The 21,334-nt window shown below is 36.1% G+C and overlaps 1 protein-coding gene across 1 annotated transcript in view; it reads left to right on the top strand.

The window, feature by feature from the left end:
- Positions 1-21,334, top strand: part of CHSY3 (chondroitin sulfate synthase 3) — a 223,870-nt gene that overhangs the window by 28,779 nt on the left and 173,757 nt on the right. The gene's annotated exons all lie outside the window — the stretch shown is intronic.

Raw genomic sequence — 21,334 nt, 5'->3', positions numbered from 1 at the left:
TTTGGGCAAAGTGGGTCAACTTTATAAAATTCTTTAGTGGTTAAAAAGAAATAACACTTCTAAATCAAAGCCAAATTTGGAGAAAATTAATTTGCCTCTAACTGACTTTTGGTTCTCCATATCCTACAAAATAAAGGCCAGGCACTTTTACATGGTGTATCAGTCAGAATTCTTAGTTGAAAGCCAAAGTACCACCTCTGGCTAATTTGTACAAAGGAAATTTATTAAAGGATCTTGGGCAGTTCACAGAATTCTGCCAGAGACTGAGAAACAGGTTGAGGCTAGGCTGCCAGAGACAGAGCCCAGGATTATGCTCCAGTCCCTATCTGGTAAGATATCTGGTATTGTGTGTGATGTAGCAGCCATCATTCTTGCAGGAGAGGAATCTACCCTGTTGGTTTCTTTATCTCTCTAGCTTCCTGAATTACATGTGACTGGTGGGGAAATCCCAGGTCAGATTTCTGTACCCCACCTCTAAGGAAGGCTATGAACATGATTGTGTTCCATTTTTTCCTTCTTTGACAAACATAAGTTGGGGGATTCCTCAAACTTAAGAATGGGGTACAGATGATAAGAGTCTGTAAAAAAACTAAAATGTGTATGACATGCAAGATCTTAAACTACTAGCTTCATCATTTACCCCCATGTTCCACCCCCAAGTTGCCCCATACACTCTGCGTTATGGCTGTAGACTCCTAGTCATCTCTTCAGCATCCCTTATTCTTTTCTGACAGTGTGGTTTTGCTCATCTGGTTCACTGAGCCTGAAGTTTTCCCCTCTCCCATTTATGTAGACTGTCCTTCAGAGGCCATCTTAGTAGCCAAGTGTTGCACAAACTCTTCCTTTTTTTCCTGAGGAATAAATACCTTCTCCCATTTAGAGTTCTCTCTCCTGCTGTCTTATTCTCTTTTGGAGTTCTGTCTCATCCCTGCCTGAATGTAAGTTCTTAAAAATAAGGTGCCAGTTTTATTCATTTTTATGGAGCTTCATATCATACTGATCATTAGGCTGTATTCCCTGGGGCATCCTTTTGTCAAAGGAGTTTTTAATCTGACTCTTAAAGACTCTTAATTTTGTAATATTTGAATGAGGATTTACATTTTTGCTTCCTCCAAACACTATTTTGCTTATAGCTTTAGATATTACCTTTATGCATAGTTTGAAAAATAAAACAATCCTAAATGTTATATATTTTGAATTGTTCTCTCCAAATAATAATGTATAATGTTAAAACAGTTTGTTTAGGATTAAAAACCAAGCCTATCTACCTGCTTGTCTAAATGTAGGTTCAATTGTATTGGTAGACTATCATAAAAAATAATTTTTCATATTAAAAATAAAAGAATATAGACCTATTGCCAAATGAAGACTTAGGATATGGAAAGTCTTATTCTGAATGAGGCTTTGAATTTGTACCTGGTAGTGGACTTTATTTCAGTGAGTCTGGATTTACATTTGGGACCCTGATAATCTTCACTGGTAATTGAAAATGATGGGCTGAAAGTCGAGGTTCTCCTGGCTTTTTCACGCAGAGCCTGTAATATCAATTACCATGGGAAATCTTTTTATAAGTACTGCTTCAAGATGATAACTTAAAGCCTGAGGATATGAAGATGTAAAGATTATACATGTCTTAAATTCTAATTATTCTATTTCATGTGATGGGACAGATATTATCCCCATTCACTGGGGACCATTTTCTGTTATCTGAGTTATAGAACTATTAAAGTATGATCTGGATACCTTATCGTAGATTCTAAGTAGTTTATGCTAATCAAATTATAATGGCTTCAAAAGAATTCTTCAAAGGCTTGACATTAAATAGAAATGTTCTAAATTCCCTTTTCCAGTTTGGGTTACCTTAGGAATTGCTCAAAGAATCTGAGATTTAAACCTATTTTCTAGATCTAAAGGAATGTGGGGGTGGCATCTTGCTTGCTGTTTTTAAAAAGCAAACAGAATCTTTGTTTACTACAGATGGGAGATGAATTTCTGATCATTGAATTACTGATGATGTGATGAATCTTCTTTTGACTCTTGCTAACTGAACTCATTCTTAGCATTTGTAGTGATAACTTGTATGTAAATCAAGGATTAAAGTTTTTCAGAAGAGATAATTGTCAAAAATATGTCATTAGACTTCTGTAAAAATTTTATTTTCAGGAATAAAATCTTTAGACATTATGTTGATCTTTTACAAAATACACTGAGAACAAATCTAGACATTGGTAATGTTCATTAGGTAGATTCTTAAAGATGTGAAATTATGCTTTTGGGGGGGTGGAATTATATAAAATTGACCTTGTCTTTCTTTTATAAACTGTTCTTTGAAACTTTCACTGTTACAAAAAAAATGAATTGTGTATCCTTATGTGAATATGTATTTTTGTATACTGTATGTATATAGTATATAAAGATGTACAGATTTATATGATAGTATATTTGTGTAGATGATACATAATATTACCTAAATAATTCATTTACCTAAATAATTATATATATATGTGTATATATGTCTATAATTGCATACATATACAACCACAGAGCTTTACTTTAGACATATTTTTTCAGTCCTTGGTTATGATTTTTATAGGACTTTTCTTGGCATAAATGAAACTTACCCAGACTTCTGAATACATCACTTTCCATATAGCAAGGCCCACTCACATTCTCATAATATGATTACTAGCTCATAACACATTCTCATAATATGATTACTAGCTCATAAAAACCATCTAACCTGTGAAGATTACCAGAGACTAACACTCCTTAAAACTATAAGAACACTGTTTTACATAAATGAGTCTCTTACTCTCTTATAATTGTTAGTCTTTAAAATTTCTATTAAATATTTGCAAAACTGCATTTGTCTACTTTTTATAATTTTCAGAAAATTAAATAAATTTGTGCCATATTCTTGAATATGGATTTTATTCATGTATAATAATAAAGTCAAGTAATTATTTATAAATTTTATTTCCAAAGGACGTGGTCCCAGTTAGCTGGAATAAAAGAAGGTATTCACATTTATTGAATCACGCACCGTGTATAACATGTTCTATATTATCTTGTTTAGTTTTGACAAGAACCCTGCGTGCATGTATTTTTATCTCCCTTTCACAGATGAAGAAAATTAATGCTAAAGAGATTAAATGATCTTCCTAATATCTATCGGACTGTAAAGCCTGTGCCCTTTGCACTCTCCCTCATCAGATCAGGGAGAGAGTGCACACTTGGGTTTGAATTTCTAAAAGTATCTTTTATTTGAGGATGGATTTGGGAGGTAGAGCTTATGCTTAATGTTTTCTTCACTTCAAGCATGTTGCAAATGGGGTGAATAACAGTTTACAAAATAAGCTTTATTTGAGCCTTAGATTTATTCTGCCTCTAATGGAAACTCTCCATGGGGGGGTTTTCTTGAACCTGCAGGAATCAACAGTTGCATTTTTATGGGTCTGAACGTTCTTTACAGAAGTTACTGTGTTTTTATCTTAATGATAATTAAAAAATGTGTAATGATACATGAACAGGGTCTGAGTCAATTGAACAGTGTCATAATTGAGTCTTGTCATGCAGAATCAGTATATTTATAACCATGTTTACTCTTTCATTGGAGCTGTATAGGACTCTTCATTATCATGAGTGAAGAAGGGTAGAAGAAGAGAGTCAGATTTAATATGGACATAATACATTAGCACCAAAATGAGCATTAAAGTATCATCAATGCACTCCATGAGAAAGGGTTTGCAGTAGTGCAAACAGAAAGCTCCTGCAGAAAGTTTTTCGTGAAGTGGTGACTATGTATACATGCTGGACTCAAAGGAACGTGTGACATTGTAGGAAGTACCCTAAACAAATTGCAAAACAACATTTGTCACTTTAAAATGTTGCTACATTAATGTTAATTCAAATTTTAATTGTGTGTTTGTGTTTGCGTAGTTTAATTTGTGAAGGAATTATATGTAAGACTATATCATTTTACAAAATATAAGTCCACAGATTTTATATTTAGTGATATGTTTGTATATATTTAGGTAATACCGTGATATTTCAGGATTTTTTTTTTCTTTTAAAAGTATTTTGTCCATAGAATTTGATTAGGATATTTCAGATGCCATGAAGAGAGGGACCAGGTGTCATTCAGAGCTCTAACCCATAGGTGTTTTCAATAAATTTGTGAATAATTAAATTGTATAATACCACATATATCCATCTAGTAAGGTCATGCACATAGAATACTGCAGTAATGAGCAAATAAGGTTTTGGGGTTAACTGTTAAGCATTGCCATAAAATTTGGAAGGCATTAACTGGAAATCTCATGAAATCAGATGAAGGCTTGGCAGGTTGTGCCAGGCTGCGCTGGGCTAAGGAACACATGTATATGAGAGTTGTAGTGAATTGCCTTCTATGAGTATCTTTCCATTACTGAGAGCTACATGTCTTTTCTAATGATAGCTCTTCAAGGATTCTTATCAAACTGGGAGTTTCCAGTTGGAAAGTGATAGTCACAGAACTATCGTTTTCCTTGGGCTTCAACACGGAGTCTACAATATCCCTCTCCTGTGGTGCTTGGAAAAGGGCCAGCTGAAATTAATCTGAGGAACAGTCAGCACCTCTAACCTGGAGGTTTCCTTTCTTGGGCTAAGATAAGTGACCCATCGGAATACCCCTGGCAGTTTGCTGGTGGAGCTGGGGAGGAGGTAGAAGGCTAGTCGTTCTAGACTGGTAGTGTAACATAGTGAGCTCCATTTTAATTTGCATAAGCAGAATTAAAAGCTAGGTGTAGAGATGGCCTTATAAATTACCCGTGGTAAAGGGCCTTTAGGTCATGCAGTGGGGATGATGAAATGGATTTAGTATTTTTGAACTGTTCACTGGAACTTACATTTGTCAATTCTTTCAGCTCAGTTCACTTTTGAAAGTGTTACATGAAAACAAATTAATCCTCTGTGTATAGATGAAAATTTCAACCTCTGTAATTTTATTTCTTTTTTTAATTACAAAAGCGATGCACACTTCCTAAAAAGTAACAGTGCACAGGGATAAGGGGAACAAAGTCAAAGTCTCCTTTCTCTGTACCCTTCATAATGTGTGTTCACGTTTTAGACACGGCTTGCTTTTTCGTTAAGAAATGAATGGCATGGGAAGGATTAATTTGTAATTTTCTTTGCAAATGGTAATGTCAAATGATAATTTTAGTACGCTAATATTTCAAAGTAGGAAATCTATTATTTTCTTTTTTATTTCTTTAAAAACGTCTGCCCAAATTAACTGGATTGGAAAGGAAAATAAAATGAACCCACAGGTTGGATTCGTTGTGCTTCAGTAAAAAGAGATGTCTATTTTAATACCTGATTATTCCAATATCCAAAGTCCATGAATCATCCTGAAGTGTTCTGTGAGCTACTGCCCTGAGTTTTGTAGGTGAGGATGGGCATTTGGGGACTCTGTGGGTTAGGAGGCATGTGCCTGCTTGGAGGAAGAAAAAAACCAAAAATCGCTGGCCTGTTCTTTTTAAGTTGGCCTGAGCACTCCAAGAAATGCTACTACAGGCTAAATATGGCACAGTTTACTAAAGTGTCAGCTTTGCTTGAAGTTTTGAGGGCAAACAGTTATAATGCATAAATAAGACTATGTTAAGGAATAAAATGAAATACCGAATTTATAGGACTTTTAAAGTTTTAACATAAAACAGAAGAAATTAGATTTAAGCCTTGAGCTTATACATAACATTAATACCTGAGAGTATGTAGCTCACCTCCTTCCGCATAGGGTACTTCTGTTTGGGAAAACTTGAGAAACTCTGCTATATTTTAGGGATGTAGAGAAAGAACAGAGAGAGAAGACATTCATGGACTTTTCATTTTGGACGCTATGGGAGAGGAGACAGGTGGAGAAAGAATTGAGGATTTCTCACTCATTTTTTAATTTCCCACGGTATTTAGCACAATACCTTGCAGATGATAGGGCATGTAAAAAGGCCTGTGGATTTTTTGATTCACTTTCTCTTCTTATTAAGGAAAAGTGATGCTGCTGTTGAGCCCTAGCTCCCAAACTTTGACAGCCAGTTTTCTTTAAAACTCAATGGACCATTACTTTTTTTTTGAATCTTATAGATGTAAGAGGCTCTGACTCTTGGAGAGAAAAAAGGAACAAGAATTTGAGAGAAATGAAACTATAACATATTATTTGAACCACAAGACTTATTTTTACTTCTTTTTTATTGAGGCAGAATTCTTTAAAACATTATACTAGTTTCTGGTATGCCCTTGAACATAGGTTTAAACTGTGCAGGTCTGCCTATCCGCGGTTTTTGATAAATACAATACAGTATTGTAAATATATCTTCCTTAGGATTTTCTTAATCACATTTTCTTTTCTCTAGCTTACTTTATTGTAAGAATACAGTATATAGTACATCTAACATTCCAATGCATGTTAATTGCTATTTGACTGTTATTGGTAGGGCTTCAGGTCAGTATTAGGCTATTAGTAGTTAGGTTTTTGGGAAGTCAAAACTTAAATGTGATATTCCATTGTATATATATACCACATCTTCTTTGTCCATTCATCTATGGATGGACACTTGGGTTGCTTCTGTATCTTGGCTATTGTAAATAATACCACAGTGAACATAGGGGTGCATATGTCTTTTTGAATTAGTGTTTTCATTCTTTTTGGGTAAGTAAATAGCCAGTAGTGGAATTACTGGATTGTATGGTAATTCTATTTTTAATTTTTTAAGGAATCTTCATACTGGTTTCTACAGTGGCTGCAACAGTTTGCATTCCCAACCAACAGTACATGAGGGTTACTTTTTCTCCACATCCTCACCAACACTTGTTACTCTTGTTTTTGTTTTTTTGATACTAGCCATTCTCATTGGTGTGAGGTGGTATCTCGTTGTGGTTTTGATTTTCAGTTCCTTGATAATTAGTCATGTTGAACATCTGTTCATGTGCTTGTTGTCATAGCTATATATTCTTTGGGAAGAAGTATATTTAGATCCCCTGCCCATTTTTTTTTTAAGTTGGATTGTTTGTTATTTTTACCATGGAGTTGTTTGAGATCTTTATATATTTTAGGTATTAATCCTTATTGAATATATGATTTGCAAATATTTTCTCCCATCGACTAGGTTGCCTTTTCATCTTTTTGATGAATTTCTTTCCCATGCAGAAGCTTTTTAGTTTGCTGTAGTCCCACTTGTTTATTTTACTTTTGTTGTATTTGTTTTTAGAGTCGGATCCAACAATTCAGTGTCAATACCTGTGTCAAGGAACTTACTGCCTATATTTTCTTCTGGGATTTTGATGGTTTCAGGTCTTACATTCAAGTCTTTCATCCATTTTGAGTTAATTTTAGTGTATCGTGTAAGATAGGGGTCTAGATTCATTCTTCTGCATGTGGCTGTCCAGTGTTCCCAGTACCATTTATTGAGGAGACTGTCCTTTCCCAATTGTATATCCTTGGTTTCTTTGTTGTAAATTAATTGACCATATATGTGGGGGGGTGAGTTTGTGGACTCTCTTTTTTGTCCCATTGATCTGTGTGTCTGTCCTTATGTAAATACCATACCATTTTGATACCTTGTATAGTTTAAAATCAGGGAGTGTGATGCCTCCAGCTTTGTTCTTCTCTCTCAAGATTGCTTTGGCTATTCAGTCTTTTGTGGTTTCATATAAAGTTTAGAATTATTTGTCCTTGTTCCATGAAAAATGACATTGAAATTTTGATAGGGATAGCACTGAATGTGTAGATTCCTATAGGTAATATGGACATTTTAACAATGTTAATTCTTACAATTCATGAGCATGAAATATTCCATTTATTTGTGTCTTCCTCACTCTCTTTCATCATTGTCTTAGAGTTTTCACTGTACAGGTCTTTCACCTCCTTGGTTAAATTTATTCTTAGGTATTTTATGCTTTTGGATGCAGTAGTACATTTTCTTATCTTGCTGATAGTTTGTTATTAGTGTATGGAAACACAACAATTTTCTGTATATTGATTTGTATCCTGCAACTTTACTTAATTCATTTATTAGTTCTAACAGTATTTTGGTGGAGTCTTTAGGGTTTTCATATATAGTATCATGTCACTTGCACATAACAGTTTCACTTTCTCCTTTCCAGTTTGGATGATCTTTATTTCTTTTTCTTGTCTAACTGCTCTGGTTAGGACTTCCAGTGCTATGTCAAATAGAAGTGGCAAGAGTGGATATCCTTGTCTTGTTTCGGATCTTACAGGAAAAGCTTTCAATTTTCCTCCACTGAGTATGATGTTAACTGTGGGTTTGTCATATATGGCCTTTATTATGTTCGCTTATGTTCCCTCTGTAGCCATTTTGTTGAGAGTTTTTGTAATTGATGTTGAATTTTGTTAAATGCTTTTTCTCATTCTATTAAGATGATCATATGATTTTTATCCTTCATTTGGTTAATGTGATGAGTCATGTTGATCGATTTGTGGTCGTCAAACCATCCTTGCATCCCTGAAATAAATCCCACTTGATGATGTTAAATGAATTTTTTAATGCATCGTTAAATTTAGTTTGTTAATATTTTGTTGAGGATTTTTTGCACCTGTGTTCGTTAGTGACAGTGGCCTATAATTTTTTTGTTTTGTGGTGTTCTTGTGAGTTTAGAAGCTTTCCCTTGTCTTCAACTTTTTGGAAGAGTTTGAGAAGAATAGGTGTTTAAATACTCTCTCAATGTTTGTTAGAATTCATCATTGAAGCTGAAGCTATCTGGTCCTGGATCTTTGTTGGGAGTTTTTTCTTATAGATTCAATCTCTGTACTAGTAATCAATCTATTCACATTTTCTATTTTATCGTGGTTCAGTCTTCATAGATTATATGTATCTAGGGATTTATTCAGTTCTTTTGTGTTGTCCAGGTTGTTGACTTATAATTTTTTATAGTAGTCTTTATTATCCTTAGTATTTCTGTGTATTGGTTGTAAATTCTCCCCTTTAATTTCTGATTTTATTTATTTGAGCCTTCCCTCTTTTTTTGTTGGTGCTTCAATTTTGCTTATCTTTTCAAACAATCAGCTCTTAGTTTCCTTAATATTTTGTGTTATCTTTTTTGTCTCTATTTTTGCTCTAATCCCTTATTATTTCCTTCCTTATACTAACTTTGGGCTTCTTTGTTCTTCTTTTTCTAGTTTCTTTATGTGTAAAATTAGATTGTTTCTTTGATATTTTTGTTTCTTTTGGTAGACCTGTATCACTAGGAACTTCCCTGTTAGAGTTGCTTTTGGTGCATCCCATAGATTTTGGATTGTTGTATTTCCATTTTCATTTGTCTTGATGTATTTTTTTTTCCCTTTGATTTCTTCAAAGGGAATCAAAGACCATTGGTTGTTCAGTGGCATGTTATTTAATCTCCACCTCTTTGTGGTTTTTTCCAGTTTTCTTCTTGTAATTAATTTCTAGTTTCATACGATTGTGGTCAGAGAAGAAGCTTGATTTGATTTCATTGTTAAATTTGTTGAGATCTGTTTTGTACCTAACATGTGATCTATCCTGGGGAATATTCTGTGTGCACCTTAGAAGAAAGTATGTTCTCTTGCTTTTAGGTGGAATGTGCTATATGCCTCTATTAAGTCCATCTGGTCTAATATAATGAGGTTGATGTTTCCTTACTTTTTGTGGACAATTTATCCATTGATGTGAGTTGGGCGTTAAAGTTCCCTGCTATCATTGCATTGCTTTCAATTTCTCCCTTAGGTCTGTTAGTATTTGCTTTGTATATTTAGGTACTGCTATGTTGGATTTGTAAGTATTTACAATTGTTATGTCCTCTTCTTGAATTGACTCCTTTATCATTATGAAATGCCCTGTTGGTCTTTTATTACAGTTTTGTTTTAAAATCTGTTTTGTAATAGCTACTGTTTTATAGTCTATTTTGTATAGCTACTCTGGCTTTCTTTTTGTTTCCATTTGCATGAACCATCTTTTCCATATCTTCACTTTCAGTTTGTGTGAAGATACTGCCCTGTCTTCCAGGTCATTGATCTGCTTCATCTAGTCTGCCTTCAAATCCTTGTAGTGTATTTTTCAATTCAGTGATTGTATTCTTCAGCTCTGTGTCTTCATTTTGGTATTCTGTTAAGTTTTTTATCTCTTTGCTGAGGTTCTCACTGTGTTTACCCATTTTACTCCTGAGTTATATGAACATCTTTATGATCATTATTTTGAACTCTTTTATGGGGTAGGTAACTTACCTTTATTTCATTAAGGCCTTTTTCTGAAGTTTTGTGCTTTTGTTTGGAACATATTTCTCTCTTTTCTCATTCTGCTTGACTCTGTGTTTGTTTCTATGTATTAGGTGAAATAGCCACCTCTCCCAGTCTTGATGGAAAGGTCTTGTGTAAAAGGTGAACCTTATCATTCATCATTGCTTTAGCTCTTGGTTACCTCTCAAACATCTGTGAATGCCTAAGTAGCTTAATGTATTCTTGATAGGTCCCAGTTGTTTAGAATATGACAAGGCTTGTCACTTTCCCAAAGGAGAATCTCAGTCAGCACCTAGTTTCAGGCTGATTGAAAGCCAGATCTTCGGGCAGCAACTTTTAAAGCATGCCAATATATACAGTCCTGCGGGGCTGCAACTGTAAACCCTGCTGACCTCCAGACCAGAAGATCTAGAGGTGTCCCCTAGGCATATGTTGCAATAATACTTCAAATGAATATATAAGCTCCTTTTTGGATGGTACTAGGAAATTGTGGTGAGGTCAAGAGGGGCTCAAAGATGGTGTCTCCCTGCCTTCTCTGTAACCTCTAGGTGTGTGGCAAACCTGAAGCCTATCCCTCAGGTTGAAGCTCCAGCACAAGTAGATGGGACTTTTTTACAGGCAGATTGTGGGGCTGTGTTTCAGTCTACTGTCTGTGCAGTGTCCTGAGTTTGGGAGTCTGGCTGGAACTCTCTGAGAGTGGGAGTCCCTCAAAAGGAGTATTGCAGGTCCTCACAGTCACCCTTCCCCACATCCCCTGGACATGAGCCCTGTTGGTTTCCACAGCCAGATATTTTTAGGGCCTCATCTGTCCGGTGCAGGGCCCTAGGGTTGGGGGGCCTCCTGTATCACACAAATCCCTCACCCCTCAGACAGAGGCTCCGGACTTGTGAGTTACCTCCCTATTGTGAGTTGCCATGCAGGGGTGGGGTTTTTGATGAAACCACATCTCTATTATCTCCTTGTGGCACTTTTATCCCTTGCTGTGGAGGGACTGGTCCAGCTACTTTTCAGTCTGTTTTCAGCAGGTATTATTCCATATGTAGCTGTAGATGGTGTGTCCTTGAGAGGAGGTAAGTCCAGGGCTTTACTATGCCACCATCTTGGACTTTCCCTTCCCATGAGTCTGCTGACTCTTAGCAGGAATTCTTAAAAAGCATCAGAGAGGCACAGGTTAATCCTGAAGTATAATGTGGGTGCGGGGCTGCATTTTTCCACATTTGTGGACATCCCTATGTTGTTCTCCAGCTGTTTCTTTTGTCTTTAAGTATGTGGGCTGATGTTAGGTAGTATGGTTGAAGTAAATTTTTTAAATTTTTAGTAAGTAAAAAGTATTTAAAATTCTTTTTAGGATAAATAGACATTTCTAGAAATTTTTACTTCTCATTTTGTACCTGCTTTCTAAAGAATATTTTGAATATAGGTTAGGGATTTTTGGAAGTAAACATATTTCCAGAAAGGGTTTCTCCAGATGGGGAAATTATTATCCATAATTAGGTCAAGGTAAAATATAAGATTATAGGATTAAAAGTAAAAAGGTATACTTTTTAGACCTAACAATCTAAACATAATTATAAATGTATGTGAAATTTTTGTTTACATTGAAATTGAGTGTTGGTAATTTTGTGTTAATCTATACTTTTTGTACTTTTAATTTAGAAAGGTACATGTAAGCAAAATTTAAAAGAATTTTTGCAATGCCTTTTTCACATTTTGAGTTAATATTATTTCTCAGTTTTTTGTCATATCTGTAAATTCAAATGTGCAATGTCAGTGTAAGAAATAACATAAAAGGTTTTCACAGTGACTAACATTTTTTGAAACATTTGGAAGAGTATAAATAGAAGTCAGTGAAATCTATACTGTTTAATTAAAATTCAGAAATGTTAGAGTACCATGGAAACTTAGAGAATAATTTTTAGAATTTATCTCCACTCAAGAGTGGTGAAATTAGTACACGTACACAGGTATTCTAATAATATTTTTTAATCTCATTAATTTTCTTTTACCAAATCTAGTAATTTTGTATAACTTTCAGCAGATGATAATAGCTGGATAGTTAGTCATCCTTCTCTTTGGACTACCGGAAACCTTTCTCTTGGTATGCATTTTCATGTTCGTGTGTTATTTACATATTAAAGCTGACTCTCTTCTGCCACCCTTCACTCTAATGGAAGAGCAATTGTGAATACAAATATACTGATACTGCATGGCAAGACTCAATTATAATATGTGTAGGTGTTATATTCATTTCATTATAAATACTTATGCCCTTCAAATTTGGGACTTACTCTCCCTGTTATTTCTTTAACACATTCCTCTGCTCCATTTTGTGTTCACTTTTTTCCCCCTGATATTAATACTCATTAGTCACTTTGTTAACCTGCTTTATTGGTTCTCTCTCCGTTTTTCTTTCATATTTTCCTCCTTATATTTACCTCCTGGGCAGTTTATTCACTTATATGTTCCAGGCCTTCTGTTGATTTTTAAGTTGACAATCTTGTAACTTTCTAAGTGTTTTTAATGTTCTCAGATTGCTTTTTTTTTAGATCATGGAGTTATTTTTATGCCTATGGCACCCTTCTTGAATGTTCAAGTGTTATTAGTTTGTTTTTCTTTTATGGGTTAGATTAGCACTTTGTTCTTTCATGCTCATGTTGTTGCTTTTCCTTTGAGATCTGGTAATTTTTGGTTGTCTGCCCATATTTGAATGAAAGCTTTGGTTGATTATTCTAATTAGGCAATGTGGATTTCTTGAATGTTGTGTAACTAGACCCATTTCCTGCTGGGCCTTTCTCTGGAGTAGGGCATCTGACTGGGAACTGTATGTAGGAGGAAGATGATCTGAGTGAAAAGTATTACTTAGGGTGAGTATGGGGCCAAGCAGCTGTCAAATGGATGACCACAGCCTTCATTAGAAAGCTCTCCTACAGGTTGCTTTATAATTTTTGTAACTTACATACTTTGTTGAATTATTTTCAATTTTTTGTCCGTAATCTCTATGCTCAGTGGGGGGGGCTTGAACTCACAACCCTGAGATCAAGAGTTACATGCTCTGCTGACTGAGCCAGCCAGGCACCCCATTAGATTCCCTGAATTATTTTTGTTACTCATTAAATTTCACTTTACTGCTGATTCTGCATTCAGGGAAATCATATTAACAAGTTATGGGTCAATTAGTTTTAACCTGCAAAGCAGAGTTGGAAGCAAACAACAAAAAAAGGCACTGTGATTCCAAAGTTTCTGTCACAGAAACCTTAGAGAAACATCGTGAACTTTATTTCTTACACTTCATATAGGACTTCACTGATTTTTACCTTTCCCTTTTTTTCTAACAAGGTTGCTTTCCTTTTTCATTTCCCATAGAAAAAGAGAAGAATGAAAAAGAGAAAAAGAGGTATAGTTAGAAGTAGGTGGTCTGCTGGCTACCAAAAGTAAATAGAAGATGGGACCATGCAGTCTGAATAAGTCCTATAATGTCCAAGTTAAACTATGTTCATTGCCTTCTTTTTAAGAAATAAAGAAGTAATTTCTTTTAGGGAGATTATTTTTTTGAATGACCAAAGAAATGTATAAAGATTAATCCTTGAAAGTATAAAATATAGGACTCAACATTTCCCTACTAGCTTAAATGAATGAGTATCCTAGTTTGTTAGCCACACATAACAAAATTCTGTTCATCATTCAAAGGTCATTTTGAATCTTGACCCTTTTAAGGAAGTCTTTCTGGATAAACCCCACTTGAATGTACTATCTCTAGTCCATTTATATACTTACATCTTTCTTTTTCTCTTTCTTGGGAGAATTGCCATGTTTTGCATCGTATGCTGATTTGTGTGCTCATATTATAGGTAATGATAGAAGTAAATCATGCAAAAAAGATTTAATTTTAATTATTTTTGTATATTTCCTAGATATTTTTTGCCTAGTAGACAGTAAATAGTATTAGTCTAATGATTGGAATGATGCCGATCTCATAATTTTCCAATAATCATTTGTTATTTCTCAGCAAGAAATACTATGCATATAGTGAGAATATATTGCTACCTTTTGATGATTTCCCTTCACATTTCCTAAGCTATCTCTGGGATTATGGTTGGTATTTTCACTTAGGGCTTGCATCTTGAAATTTGAATGTCTTCTGTTTTTTCACATTCATATTTATTGTGGCCCAGTACTGCAAAGTAACTCCTACTTTGCATGAAAAAGAATGTGAAATGTATCAGTTTCAATATTGTTAAGTAGGGAAAAATAACAATAAACATGTATTTATGATCTGGAGTAGTTGAGCTCATTGTTATTCATTTTGAATATGCAGCTAAAGTGGCAACATAATAAATATAAGTGGTTTCCATAGATAGCATTTTTAGACTGATTTGCATTAAGATTTCTACATCACCAGCATGGGAGAGATGCTGAGAACTGTAATAAATTTGGAAATTTTCTTCAGTCACATGTACATTCACATACATTTTGTTACGGTTAAGGTACTGTTTTTCCTATAATTGTGGGTTTTTTTTTAGACTTCTTAACAACACTTTGAAACTTCCCTGATGTGTTATTGGATTATTTCATTGCCACAGAGTTGAGTGGTTTGGAGTGTTAAAACATTTCTGATGCTGGCTTATATTCTTCAGACAAACCATAGAAAATTGCTAATCCTGAGAACTCCGAATACACTAAGTTGGTTTTATGACAACAGACATCCATTTGATGAAGCTAAAATGGCTTTTCTGGGACCCCATCAGTGTGATTTTCCCATCCTACAAACAGCAATATGGCCAAATTCTTTCTGTTCCCAAAAGACTGACCGCATCTTGTTAACATAGCCTATATGCTGCCTTTGTTGCCTTAACAGGCCTCTTTCTCCATTTGACTTTGTCCACAGAAGTTTGGTTAGGGTTTGGCATTCAGCTGATACTCACTAAAACCGTGGAATGAAGTTTGATTTCCTGAATGTTGAAGCCTCCTTGAAGGCTTTTGACCAAAAAATGACATGGTGAAAAGTCGATCTCCAAAATATTTATTTCCTGATACTCATTTTTAAAAAATATTTGTTTTATTTTATTATGATGATTTTTAAAAAATATTTTATTTATTTATTTGAGAGAGAGACAGTGTGTGTGTGAGTGAGGGGGAGAAGGAGAGAGAATCTGAGGCAGACTCCATACTGCGCACAGAGCCCGACGTGCAGCTTTATCCCACATCCGCGAGATCAGGACCTGAGCCGAAACCAAGAGTTGGACATTTACCCAATTGAGCCACCCAGTCACCCCACGATTTATTTATTTTAGAGAGAGCATGCAAGCATTGGGGAGGGACAGAGGGAGAGACAATCTTAAGCAGGCCCCACGCCCAGGGCAGAGTTGACGTGGGGCTTGATCTCACAACCCTGATATGATCTGAGCCAAAATCGAGAGTCGGGTGCTTAACCAACCCAGGGACCCTGTTTTTCCTGGTATTCTTTAAAATGGCCATTGATACTGGGATTTTATTATTTGGTTCGTTTACTTAAAAAGTATAGAAATTCAGAGATTTTTTTTTCAATTAAATGTATAATTTCTGTTGTCTGAAAAAGAAAACTAGTGAGATGAGCAAGGCTTTGGATATTTTACCTGAATATATCAGAAAATGGAAATGATTTTTAAAAAAGGTCTTTTAACTCCAATTCTGATTTTGGTTAGATTTGTTTTAATGTTTTGCAACTCTCAATGTAATAATCTTATAATTTTTAAAATGTGAAACTTTGCATCAGCATTATTTTAGTAAATCACTTGTTTTATACACTATTTTTTAAATAATGCATTTGTTTCATTGTTAAATAATGCATTTGTTTCATCGCTAGTTTTTACTTCTCCCGAAATCTATTTTGCAGCTTTTTAAGGAACATTTTATATGCACCCTACTTCCAATGTTAGCATAGATAGGGAAAAGTGTTATAAAGGACTGCTCTTATAATAATTTTACTTTGTATCTAGTGTTCTGAGTTATCAAACACTCTGAATACCATGTCTACCAGTGGATACGTTCAAACCAGTAGGAAATCTCTGCAGCCTGTTCTGAGTTGAAATTCTTCCCAGAGTGACTTGAATTGGAATGTTGGGTTGATTGCGGCAAGTCTGACTTGCTTTTCACCATAAATGGTACAGACGTGAGTTTTCAGAAAATGGGCAGTGGAAATTACAGCTAATGCATGGAATACACCAAAAGGGGTAATTGCTTCCTTCCTTCCCTCTTTAAATTTAGTACTTCTGACATTGCTAAAGTTGCTCAAAATGCTTTCTTTCCTAATTGTAACATATAAAGTCAGTAAAAGCAGGGAGGTGAGTGAAAATGAAAAAAGGTTTTGAATTGAGAGAGAATATGTTCACATTGGCCTATTATCTCTTACAATATTTTCATGTGAAACCATAGCAATATAGAGAAAATTATTCAGAATTATTCCTCAGAATTGTCTGAACTTCTCAAGTTGAATCCTTTCATTTGAGAGTAGAATTTTAGGTCACTTACCCCTTTTAAAGAGCAATGGCCAATTGTCATGACCTCTTCATCTAAGGTCTGAGCATACTATACACAATATACTCTTAATCCTGGGTTTTTTCCCCTGACACCCAAAAGACCCTAAAGCACTCCAGGCTTTATTCATCCCTCTGTGCTCCAGATTTTTTTAAAAAAGATTTATTTATTTATTTGAGAGAGAGAGCGAGAGAGTGCATGCACGCACTCGCCCAAGTGGGGGGAAGGCCAGGGGGAGAGAATCTTCAAGCAGACTCCCTGCTGAGTGTGGAGCCTGATGTGGGGCTCTATTTCAAGACCCATGAGATCACTACCTGAGCTGAAGTTAAAAGTCAGACGCTTAACCAAATGAGCCACCCAGGCGTTCCTGTGTTCCAGATTTTAAACACTAACTCAGACAGCCCCTTCTCTGAGCACAGTTGTTCTTTTTCTTTCAGCATAATCAAGCAACTATTCCTCACTTTTCCCTCTGTTAGTCTTATTCTTTCTTCTTTTTCATATATATTCATAATATATATATATATTTCCTCAGTTACATAAGAGGAGACCTGCCTGTAATATACACACCCCTTCATCTGGGCTTTGTTTCCTGTATTCCCAACTCCCAGAAAATTTCTATGATCAATTACTCCTTTCTCTTTCACAGACCAACTGTTTCATCTCAAAGGAATCATTCCAGTCATGACTCAGATTCAACTATTCCATGCTTGAACGCATGACCTTCATCACCATCGCCTGCTTCTGATCCTCTGATCTCAGTAAATAGCACCACTCCAAGAAATTGCACACAGAAACATGAAGCATTCATGAGATCTCTTCTCTCACTTTCTGAATTCAGTTTCTCCCCACATCTTACTGATACTGCTCCTTACAGGTCTCCAGTAAACCTCCTTCTTTCCAAATCCCCTCTAAACACCCTCATGTGGGCTAGTATGACCTTTGCCAGAGAGACTGCGAAAGCCTCTTAATTCATCAAGACTATTCTCCAATTTGGAGTTGTATTTATCCTTTCTGATTATAAATATGACCTGTCACTCCTCTGCTCAAAACTCTTTAGTCATATCCCATAACAAACAAAATAAAATCCACACTTCTTTCAGTAGCCTATGACATCCTGCATGGACTGACACCTGCCTGTGTTTGCAGCACCCCCCCCCACCCCCACCCCCAGCTCATCTCCTTGTCCATTCACACCAGCCTTCTTTTGCTGGTCAAGCAAAAGAATCCTGCTTCCTCCTCTTTGATGGTGACACCAGGTCTCTGGACTTTGGCTATATTAACTAAGTGGGATAATTCTATCTTCAAGGATTGCATTCAAATGAAAACTCTAGCAGAAAGAGGAGAGTTTTCTAGTTATCAAAATTATCTAGAAGGGTATATTGACACTATGGGAGTTGGTCTAGGTTGCAGCCGTCTTGGGTGTTGGTAGCCATTTTGGAGTCCAGGTTTTGGTGAGGTTTGTGCTAACTCTTCTGTTGCTGACGTTCTGTCAACCTCAAGTTGGTTTCTAGAAAACTTGGAGTCGCTGACAGGGTTCCAGCTTCAGTGGTGAGGCCAGAATGACCAGAACTGACTATACTTATCATCAGTCCAGCAAAATTATCATCGTGTGATGGAGAGACATAATCTCTATACTGAGCCTAGGGCTAGAATCCTATTGATTACTAAAGAAAAATAGGACCTTATTTTATTTCTGAGGCAAGATTAGTGGATTGTAGCACTATAAATACTTTACATCTCTGTAGCATTTTAGTGTTTATGAAACTTTTTACAAACCACTTTTGTTGATAATTCACTTCTTAAGGTAGACACAGCAACAGTTTTTTCAAATTCTTTTTTGCGTAGGTGAGGAAGCTAAAAGAAAGGTTACAACTTCACCATGACACTTGAGTTTCAAAGCCAGAGTGAACAGCAGCATCTAATTCCTGTCCTCCGCCTCACAGGGTTGGTATAAAATTCAGCCCTCTCCTGGACAGAGTGTGTACTATTAACATACTAGTGAAGTGTGATGTCCTGGGAAAATGACTAGCAGATGACATTGAGGAATCCATTTTCAGCTGGTTTTCACAATGCAGCCCACTATTTAGCAGTTACATCGACCTATTTTTAGTTGTGGTTGGGATGAAGCCCAGAGCTGTACTGAACAGAGTCTACAACCTCCTGTGTGGTGTTACTTGCCCTTAATCATCCTCTGAATGTTTCTGATGTCATCTGACTCCGAAAATACATATCTTTGTTGTCTTCTATAGTATTGTTCAGCAGATCTTGAGTTCTTTATAATGTCAGGGATTTTTTTTTGTTTTTCTTTATGAGGTTGAAAAAACCCTTAGAAATGAGTGTGTGTGTGTGTGTGTGTACACTCGTGCGTGGGTGTGTATCCTGTAATTTGGTTGTGAGAAATGTCTCAGTCATAGTAGTGCTTAGTTTCTCCATCCTCCCTTTTCAGAATGTGTATGCCAGTTAGCGGGAAACCTCCACATCAAGCCCACCTCATGGCAACAGGGAAATCTATGCTGGACGGGAATGAGATAATGGTTCTGCTCCTTCCTTGGGAGCTAGGCTTTCTATATGGGTTGGTGGTTGTTTCTAAAGAAGAGAATCTGATGTGCCTGCTGGCCATGTGATCCTCGAGTGACTAACTGCAGGTCTGGTTTGACTCTGAATGTGTATATTTGTATAGCAGAGGAGGTGTATCCTTGGATAAGGTGGAATTCCCAGTAGTGCCTCCGTATCCTCTCCTGTCCCATCAGTCAATCTCTAGCCTGGCTAGGGAAGGACAAGGTAGCAGAAGGTGATAGTGCTCTAGGAAAGAGAATACAGTGATTATAACTTTCCTGGAAGCTAGGGACTGGCATAGCCCCAATGTAGCTTGGAGGATTCCAGTAGGTCCCAGCCCATCCCTGCCAATACTATGCGCTTCTTTTCTGTTTGGGATTCTCAGCTAGAAACAGTGCATGGTCTCGAACTCTCCTTATTTTAATAGCCAACAGTCTAGGATTGAGCTATTCAGTATGTTTTTTCCCCCTGTGTATAGCAAATAACATGTACGGAATCTTAATCACTTCAGGGATAATCTTAATTACTGACATAAGACAACTTATTAGTAATTCTGGTGTGTTTAAAATTCACATTAATATGAAGAGTCTTTATTCTTCCCTGTACGAACTATTGAGCTGTGAAGCTGCTCACAGTGTAAACATTTCTTTTCTTTTCTTTTTTTAACTTTCAGAGCTGTGACCGAAAACACAGAAGATTCTTGATCTTTCTTCCCCACCATGAGTTTTCTATTTTTCAAATACGTATCTTTTTTGAAATATGTTTAGTCTGCTAAACCAAAAAGTATAGGTTGAATTGTGCACAGCCTTTCATTTCTACCAATTTAAACTGTGATTTTTTTTTAAATGACAAAAACGTTTTTATGTATGTCATAAGAATTAGTAGTCTAAACACAATGAGCATCAAGGGCTGTAGATAAGCCTCTTACTTTACCGTCAGGACAGTACCCTTTAAGTATTTTTCTCCTTGCAGTTTGAAAGATAAAGGTCAGTGCTGGTGGCCATGCAGCGGTAAGAGGAGTGTGCGTGTGTATGTATGTGTGTGTATGGTGTGCATGGACTATGACTGATGGGTACTAGAAACTGTCAGGTTACCAGGCCCCACACACACCAGGAGCCACCTCTCTTAGTACTCTTGATGTTGCAGCTGTGTTTTTTTAGTTAAAGGTAATACTTCTCATCTTACTGAAGATTTAAGTGACTGGGATTGTGACTATTCTTTTGGCAATTCATAGAATGTAAGCTCGTGACAGGAGATTTTTAAAAAAGTGTTTGTTTCTTGCTGTATCTTGGCACTCAATAAGTAATGTTTGAATGAGTGAATGAACTGGTCTTCAAGGCAGCTCAGATACTCATACTCTGAACTAACCCCTTTGTAACCAGAGCACAGATTGATCTAAGTCCTAATCCTGATTGGTCTAAGTGTTTCCAACACTTATTTTCATTGTGACACTTTCATAAATAGATTAAGAGCATTAATAAAAGCTTTGCATATTAAATTTATTTATGCACATCGTTCAGTGCTTATTATACGTCAAGAAGAGTTTTAGTGGCTAGGGATGCCACTAGATGAAAAAAACAAATCCCAGCCCTCTTGGAATTTTACATTTTAGTTCAGAAAAAGAGAAAACAAACCAACAAATAAATTATTCTGTGTTAAGTGCTGTCAAGCGCTATAAAGAAAAATCAAGAAAGGCCTCTCTGAGGTAACATGGAAACAGAGATCTGAAGGGCGTACAGTAGTGATCCTGTGAACATCTAAAGAAAGCATGTTTCACTCAGAAAAGTCCATAGGTTTTGTGGTGGCAGCATGCTTGGTGAACTCACAGGCTTAACAAGAAGGCCAGTGAGGCAAAAGAGGGGTGGGGTGAGCAAGGCTAAGAATAGTAGTGTGGGGGTCAGTGAAATCCTGGGGTGGGAGAAGACCATTTGTGGGCTTGGAATCCATTGTAAAGTTGTTGCTTTTCCTTTGAGTGAGCTTGGATGCTGGTGGAGGCTTTCTGAATGACTTGGTAGTGGGATC

This window comes from Leptonychotes weddellii, chromosome 7 (assembly GCF_054177405.1).
Source record: "Leptonychotes weddellii isolate Sample4059 chromosome 7, ASM5417740v2, whole genome shotgun sequence".
NCBI classification, from domain to species: domain Eukaryota; kingdom Metazoa; phylum Chordata; class Mammalia; order Carnivora; family Phocidae; genus Leptonychotes; species Leptonychotes weddellii.
The sequence above is the reverse complement of the archived record's forward strand: the minus strand, read 5'-3'. Positions and strand labels throughout refer to the sequence as shown.